The 7,688-nt window shown below is 39.4% G+C and overlaps 1 long non-coding RNA gene across 1 annotated transcript; it reads left to right on the top strand.

Annotated features, from left to right (window-relative positions):
• LOC110392720 lies at nucleotides 214-3,941 on the top strand. Its single transcript, XR_002434586.1, has 4 exons — nucleotides 214-293; nucleotides 2,170-2,306; nucleotides 2,467-2,632; nucleotides 3,694-3,941. It is a non-coding gene; the product is annotated as an uncharacterized LOC110392720 (long non-coding RNA).

Genomic DNA, 7,688 nt, shown 5'->3' with positions numbered 1-7,688 from the left:
AGAGTGATGGAGTGCTGACACACGCTGCCAAGAGAGGTTGTGGAGTCTCCTTCTCTGGAGATGTTCAAAACCCATCCGGATGCTTTCCTGTGCAACCTGCTGTAAGAAACTGTTTCGGTGGGGAGGTTAGACTCAATGATCTCCAGAGGTTCCTTCCAATCACTACAGTTCTGTGATGATGACGGTTCTATGATGAACACAGTAATGCAATAATGCACACCGGAGCCTAGGCCATCCCTGTGCATAGCAGCCAGGGGACTGGCATCCACCCCAGAGGCCATGTTACTCCCCAGGTAGTGGAGCTGCATCTTCCCAGCATGAAACACAGCCAGTGAGCTGCTCACGGCTGCAGCAGCAGATGTTTCAGCTTTTTGGGGGCCAAAGGAAACTTTATAAGGCTTTTCCTCCTTCTCGGGGAGGGATGCCAAAGCAGTCAAGAAATGGGAAATGTATAACATTACTCACATCTCAAAACCAGGAGGGAAATGCTATATTTGGATTGGTTGAAAGCATATACGAAGCCAAACTCTGTCATTGGAAAAAATGGGAATTGCACCTGTACAACTCAAATACCCCTGTCTGCATAAAAGGGGAAAAGCTTCTCTGTTTCAACAGATAACATATAATTATTCAAAAACTTCTTCAGAAAAGGATATAATAGCAACTAAAAAGAAATAATAATTCTGAAATGGAGTGAGGAACATTTTCCTGCACACATCTGGCACTTTATCTTATCACAGTGGGATAATAGTGTCATAGTCGTCTTCAAAACAGATGCAGACTATGCTTCTTAGTCAGCCAATTCTTTGTTTAAATTAGACTTTAAAATGAACTATTGCAAGCTTGTTATCAGTACAAAATTTCACTTCATTTTTGACAATCAAATTATGTTAAAATAAATACAAATATCTCATGAGAAGGGGAAATATTTTATCTGTTGAATTTGCTATTTGCAATTTTTGCTCTTTCAGTTCTGCACAAAAATATTTTTCGGGTTGTTTTTTTTTTGTTGTTGAAATAATTACTGTCTTTCAGAATCACTATTTTTAAATGCTGAATTTATGAAGATTACAAACAGCTTGTATATTTATGCATCTGCAGGAACTCTATCTGTAGACCTCTGCAGGGCTAACTTAGTAGAGACACATTCATCTGAGCAATTAATTATTTCACTGAGCAGTGGAACTGTTCAATTTGAGATTAACTACTAATAGCATTCAGAGAACAATCCCTGAAGGCAGAAAACTGAACACATCTGTTACACCCCTGGCTCATATGATGGGGTTTTTTTGGCTGTACATGCGTGCGTCAATAAGACACTAAGTTCCTGCTCACAGTAACCTTGAATACAAGCATGGCAAGATTAAAGTATTTCAATTTCCCTTATTAAACTCACAGTATGAAAGACACTTTGCTTCATATCTCCTCACTCTTATTCACCTATTTCTTCACCTACCCAGCATCTTCTCTAACCAGCAAGTACTTGGTACCAACTTGCATTATCTATTCTCACATCTATATATCTGTCACTAACATGCTCTGTCAAGACTTTTTTCCTCAGGAGCTAGCTTCCCAGCTCCTTATCCTAGTAGATCCCTTTCTTTCCAAAGGGTTTCCTTCCTCTTCAGCTCTTTTTTTCTCTCTTGCCCCAATTCATTATCATAATTTATGCTACTCTAATTAGTAGCTGTCCCAGGAACAGCACCCTGTCAAATAGCTAATGAATGCAGAAATTACTATCCCTGTGAAGAAGGAAAACCTGCCTCTTTAGAAGACAATGGACAGACCATTTCCATTTTTACGTTCAGCAACAGCAGAATGAGATATGAGAAATGTTATGTGTACATGTATGTACAGAAGTAGTCACAAATTCGTGGGGAGATAGGCAAATATAGTTTTGGTAAAAAAAAACCAAAAACATTACAACTTAGAATTAAAATTGAGTCAATAGGAAGCAAATTCCAAACTGGTGAACTTCAGGGACACTTCAGGGACAAATTTCAAGAGAATGATCAAGGTGAGTGCCAAAAAGTGTATGATAATACACTGGTGTTTTTCATCAACAGAAAAAGCTGAAACATACGCTGCATCCTGACAGACTGCTTTATATTCATCCTGTGCACTCTGAGATAGGACTTAGATCTCTTCACTTTATGCTTCTCTTCAAAGGAATGGAGAGCAGTACAGCCTGCATGCTGAGTGCTGAGAGCAACACAGGACAGGGATACTGCATCAGGTGTGAGCTGTGAGAGGAGGGAAGCTGATGTGAAATGCAATCAAGGGCAATCTACTTCAGCTTGGAAGAGGTAGTGTACCAACACTGCCTCCTCTTATTTTTAGTCCTTGTTCTGAGAATAAAACTTAGCTGTCTTTTTCCACCCACGTGACCATCTGCAGCACCACCCCAAGTCCAGCTGAGTGCAATTATTTTTCCCCTGTGCATTTAACTCTCTGTCTTAATTTCAGTGAGATTCTGGTAGGTTAAGATGCAACTTGGCTACACTTACACACTGCTGCTTGGCACATTACTCTTGAGAACCTGATACCTCTCCAGTTCCAGTATGTGCCAAATCCTACCAAAAGAAAAGATCCACAGCCAACACACCATTCAAGAAATGTACATCAAGCATATGTAAGTTTCTCCCCTCTAGACATACTATGTGGCATGAACAGCAAAGCCAAGAGCCAGAGTAGAGCTGTAGTCGGTCATCTATTTCAAGAACGAGTCTTTTCTTGTGTTATTCTTAAATAACTGCAATCACTACAACATCTGGGAAGGTACAAAACCACATCAGTGAAATCAGAAAGCATCCTTAGGAAAGCCAAATTAGTTTACCAAATGGTCTCTTTACCTTGAGTTAATTTATAATTACCTTACGCATTTTTTTGTTTTCTTTCCCTTTTTTTTTTCAGACAGGTTTGCTCTTTGAGTCAAATTGGATAGTCTGGATGCAACCCTATTCTATTTGTTGTTATTAAATCATTTGTTACTTTATTAACTTGTGACTTTGAGGGCTTTCCAATAGGGAAAAGCGTTTATCTAACTCACTTTGCTTTGTTACTGATCCAAGATATAAGTCAAGAATTATAAGACACCTAGGGCAAGGCTTCTCTCAGAAATTTCTTTGATTATATGTATTTGCCCAGTCTGCAACACTCATTTTCATTAATGAGAGCTATGCCTCCTATTAACAGCAATAAAAATATTAATTGGTTATAGATCATACAGCTAATTTGTAGCTTATATTTGAGTAAACGCAAACAACAGTTTATACAAATATTTTCTGAGAATCCATGAGTATGTATGAAGTTCTGTAAGATTTGCCATTCAGATAACTTGGAAACAGACCTATAAATTTTCAGAGATGTCATCCGTAACTCATAAGGCTTGCTGCTCTATAGGAATTTGCTGTGCAGAAACTTGCTAGTTAGGCGTGGAAGCCCATGATGCAAGGAAACTTAGTGGGCAGTTTCAGAAGTGTGTACATCTGAAAGGGAAGGACAAACAACTGGGACAATGGAAACTTGTGTATTTCAATGAACGAGAGTAATTTCTGTGTTTGTGGCAACAGAAGAGTGTTATTATTAAGGGGTTGTTCCAGTCTCACCAAAACATCTGGCCACATTTCTCTATCTGAACGGTTTATCTTTTTCCTCTTTTATTTCGCTTGGCTCATCTTGGGTCTGGTGAAGGTTAAACAAGCTATGGCAATGAAAGTCAGTGGAGAACATTTGATGGTTTGAGGCACAGCCAAGAGGACATTGTACAAGCTGCCCTACACTGATCTTCAAGTGCCTGGAGTCTCCATCAAAAGAGATCTTCCTGTGAGACAAGAAGTAATTCAATCTTTTTCTGGCTGGCTCAAGTCTTCTTATCAAAGGCTACAAGTTCATCTGTAGTGTACACATCATGTCCTTAATTGAATGAACTGAAGCTATCTAATTCATAATCCTTGAAACATCATCTGCGGCTTTAGCCTTCACTTGGGAGTTTGCATTACTCTGATTTTGAACATCATTCCATCATTTTTTTTCAGAGCAGAATGGATGAACATCATTTTAAAAAATTAGAGCCTTCTCTACCAATTTTTCATTTATTTTGACATAATAAATTGAGACTTTCTACTCTGGTTAAGACATTTCATAAGCATTGTTTGAAATTTTGTTAAGTGTTTATTTTCAGTCTTATTTTTAATTCTTCTAACTTAATCCAGCAAATAAACAGACATATGTTGCAGATGCTATATGATACTGGGAATATTTAGTGAGAGCTAAGAAATACTCTCAAAAATTTTTAACCTTGTATGAGGGGAAATTGCATCTAAGAAGAGGTGAGACTTGTTCGGTGAATGCAGAAGAGCATGCTAACCTCCTAGGCACTTTGCATCTTGAAAAGAAACATGAAACGTTTCAGGGCCAACAGCACCCTGAGCTGCCTGAATGAAAGTAAAGGCAGGAAGTCAAGAGTTCTCTTCTGTTTAGCCTTTAGGATGCAGCATCTGATTTTGTCCTTCCAATATAGGCAAGATATTGATAAACTAGAGCAAGTTCATCAGAGGGGCAATAGGATAATTAGCAGCTGGAGTATGTATCCTGGGAAGAAAGGATGAGAGACTGGGGCTTGTTCAGACTGGAGAAGACATGGTTTTGAGGGGACCCAATAGCTTCTCCCATTGCCTACATAGAAGTCACTGACAGATGGAGCCAAGCTCTTCAGAGTGGTACATAATGGGAGGATGAGAGACAATGGGCAGAAGTTGAAACAGGAGCAGTTCAGTCTGGATTTAAGGATAAAATTTTCCTTTGGAGGACACTGAGGCATCAGAGCAATTTGCTCAGTGCAATCACCAGTCTTAGAGGGTTTAAAGACCTGGCTGGATCAAGCCCTGAGCAACCTGCTCTGATCCCATGGATGGCTGACTCTGCTCTGAGCAGGAAGTTGCAGTAAAGTCCTCTTGAGGTCCCTTACAAACTGACTTTTCCAATGATGCCAGGATTCCTATGAAAATCTATGTTTGCTTCATAAGCCTTACCTCCATGACTTTTCCAAAACGTGCAGAACTCTTAAAGGGGCATTATAAGCATTACAACATACACTTGTTGCTTCTCCTGTGATTCTGAAGTCCTGTTTTCACCACTTAGATATGTAAAATAGATCATCAGATGAGAGTTTGAGATACATCTTGCAGTGACGAAGGATCGAGGTACAAATTCTGTTTTACTGTGTACACAGAGATAATCAAAGAAAGGCACAAGCAAGAACTTCTGTAAGTCTTTATCTAGAAATGTTCTCTCATGCTTAGTAAGTATAGGGAAAGAACAGGATCCATAGTACCATGAACAGCTATGAATAAACAATGCATTTAGGCCTCTGGGACACCTGCAATCCCTAGTATATGTGACAGAGCTTTAGAAAGACTGATGCCCAGGCACCCTCACCTTAAGCCCGTTTCAGCTCAGTTCAGATGTCATAGCATGATCTCCAGTGGCCCAAGGGAGCCTGGTCATGCCTCATCCCCTTGCCATTTTTGGCACTGTCTCTAGACTCCGTCACCACCATCTCACTTTGCCCACCTGGCACTCAGCCTGGTTTGGGAGGTTAGTACTGGGTCACCTAAGATTCTGGCTTGGCCCTTTCGTGGCCCAGCCTCACTCTGGCATAGAATTTAGGATGTGGATTTCCTAAATCTTCGGTATAATTTCCTGAAATTGAAGTGTCTAATGAGCCATACTTTCCAGTGTGATTTTCCAGGCAGTACATATAAATAAAGTCGGCAATCACTAGTTTGCTCCCAGTGCCAGGACTGACAGCCTCAAAGCACCTAGCGCAGTGAGTACAACCCCGGCATTTGAATGTCCTTGGTTTTCCTTCAGGAATATTTTAGAAGTAGAAAATGTTTTGAAAGCTCTTAGGACCTTTGGCTATGACACTGCAATCATAAGAGACTACATTTTCAAAGCAAATAACAGTAGATCTGTTAATGTTTACTTAACTTTCTACAACAATCTCTGTTTAGAAATGGATCACTATAGAAGTGTAAGCACACAACATATTTAAGTTACGTGTTTTTTTTCCCCTGAGCAATCTTATACATAAAATTCTTTCAAAGGGTTATCCGAAACAGCCCAAGGAGGGCTGCAAGGAAGGAAAATAACACACGATCTCAAGCAGAGCTATCACAAGCAAACTCTTCTAAACATGTATGTCTAGCCATACATTGGAACCTGAAACTTTCACCACACTTACGGACAGTCAATTCAGTAAAAGCAGAATTTAAAAAAACCAAACACATAGTGCTCTCAAATCACTATGCAAATCTCACCAACATAACAAAGACTCATCTCTCAAACTGTACAAAAGCAAGTGAAGTATTACTAAAGGAGGACATTCCCTGAGGTGCTAATATTTATTCCTTTTGAAGTCACTGTTAATACTTTCCTGTGTGTGTCTCCACAATTCTTTGACAACTCTAGCAATTTATATCACCAATAAAATATACTAGGTAAAGCAAATGTACTTGCAGAGTCTTTTAGGGCATTTTACCAGATTTCATTGAAGAATTTTGGAAAAACTACCAGATTAGCTAGCTCACTATGTACTGATATTATCCAGCAGGTAGTTATTTCACAGATCTCAGCTGAAAGACCAGAGTAGTAAAGATCAGGTCTCAGAAACTGACCATTTCACCATCAATATTGTATTTTAAAGTTTATGGGAGTTTTGGTCTTTCTTAACTGAGTCCAAGCGTTCCATTATTGATCTGTAATCTAGGCCATTTTACAGATCCCTATAGACTGGCAGGAAAGATAAGGGTCTCTGACAAGTAGTAATTCTCTTCCACCTTTATTTTTGATTTGTGTCTCCAGCCATCAGCTTTCCAAAGGCACCTGTAATAAAAGCTTCCAGGCAAATGAAACTTATGTCCCCCTCCAGAAGACAGAGCTAATACAACATCATAAAAATACTTCTGAGGATTTACAGCCCAAAGAGAGTACATGTAGATTTGCACAAAGAGCATCTTATGGGAATACTTCTGAGAGAAAAATGTGGAAGACTCCTTCATTTTATAGAAATTCTGCATTTTATTTTTACTAGTATAAAGAGGTTTTCCAGTTTGGAGCTGCTTACATCTAGAGAAGCTTGCTAGAAATTCTAAGCAGTGACATAATAGAAATAAAGATTATTTTTTGCCGAATAAAACACCAAAGGCATTCTGTGCTACGGAACAAAGCTAGTAAATGCACAAAATCCTTGTTTAAGAAATTAAGGTGGCACTTCAGAACAACAAAAGCATTCACAGCACAAACACAATGTAAATGTAGAGGAAGGAAGCAGCGGAAATCACTCAAGACATCTCTATGATAGACTGACAATGTGGTCCTCCCAGCAACAAAATTTGAACGGGGCAAAATTTGAATGGGGGCAACTGTTTTTTGACAGTTAGAAGTCTACCAGTTGCCTCTTGATACTCAGCTACCCTCTATATTTGACTTCTTTCTTGGTGATCAGGCAAGCAGCTATGAGCTAGCTCAAGAGAAAGAAGACTCATGGGATGGCCATTGGCATAAGATTTAGTAATATAGCTTTCCAAGTCCAAGGATAAGAAGAAGAGATTGAGGATGAAGAGTGATTTTCCCCTGTCATTCTGGCAGGGCAGAAGTTGCCTTTGAGAGTCTGAGTCACGGTC

Source organism: Numida meleagris, chromosome 1 (assembly GCF_002078875.1).
Source record: "Numida meleagris isolate 19003 breed g44 Domestic line chromosome 1, NumMel1.0, whole genome shotgun sequence".
Classification (NCBI taxonomy): Eukaryota; Metazoa; Chordata; class Aves; order Galliformes; family Numididae; genus Numida; species Numida meleagris.
The sequence above is the reverse complement of the archived record's forward strand: the minus strand, read 5'-3'. Positions and strand labels throughout refer to the sequence as shown.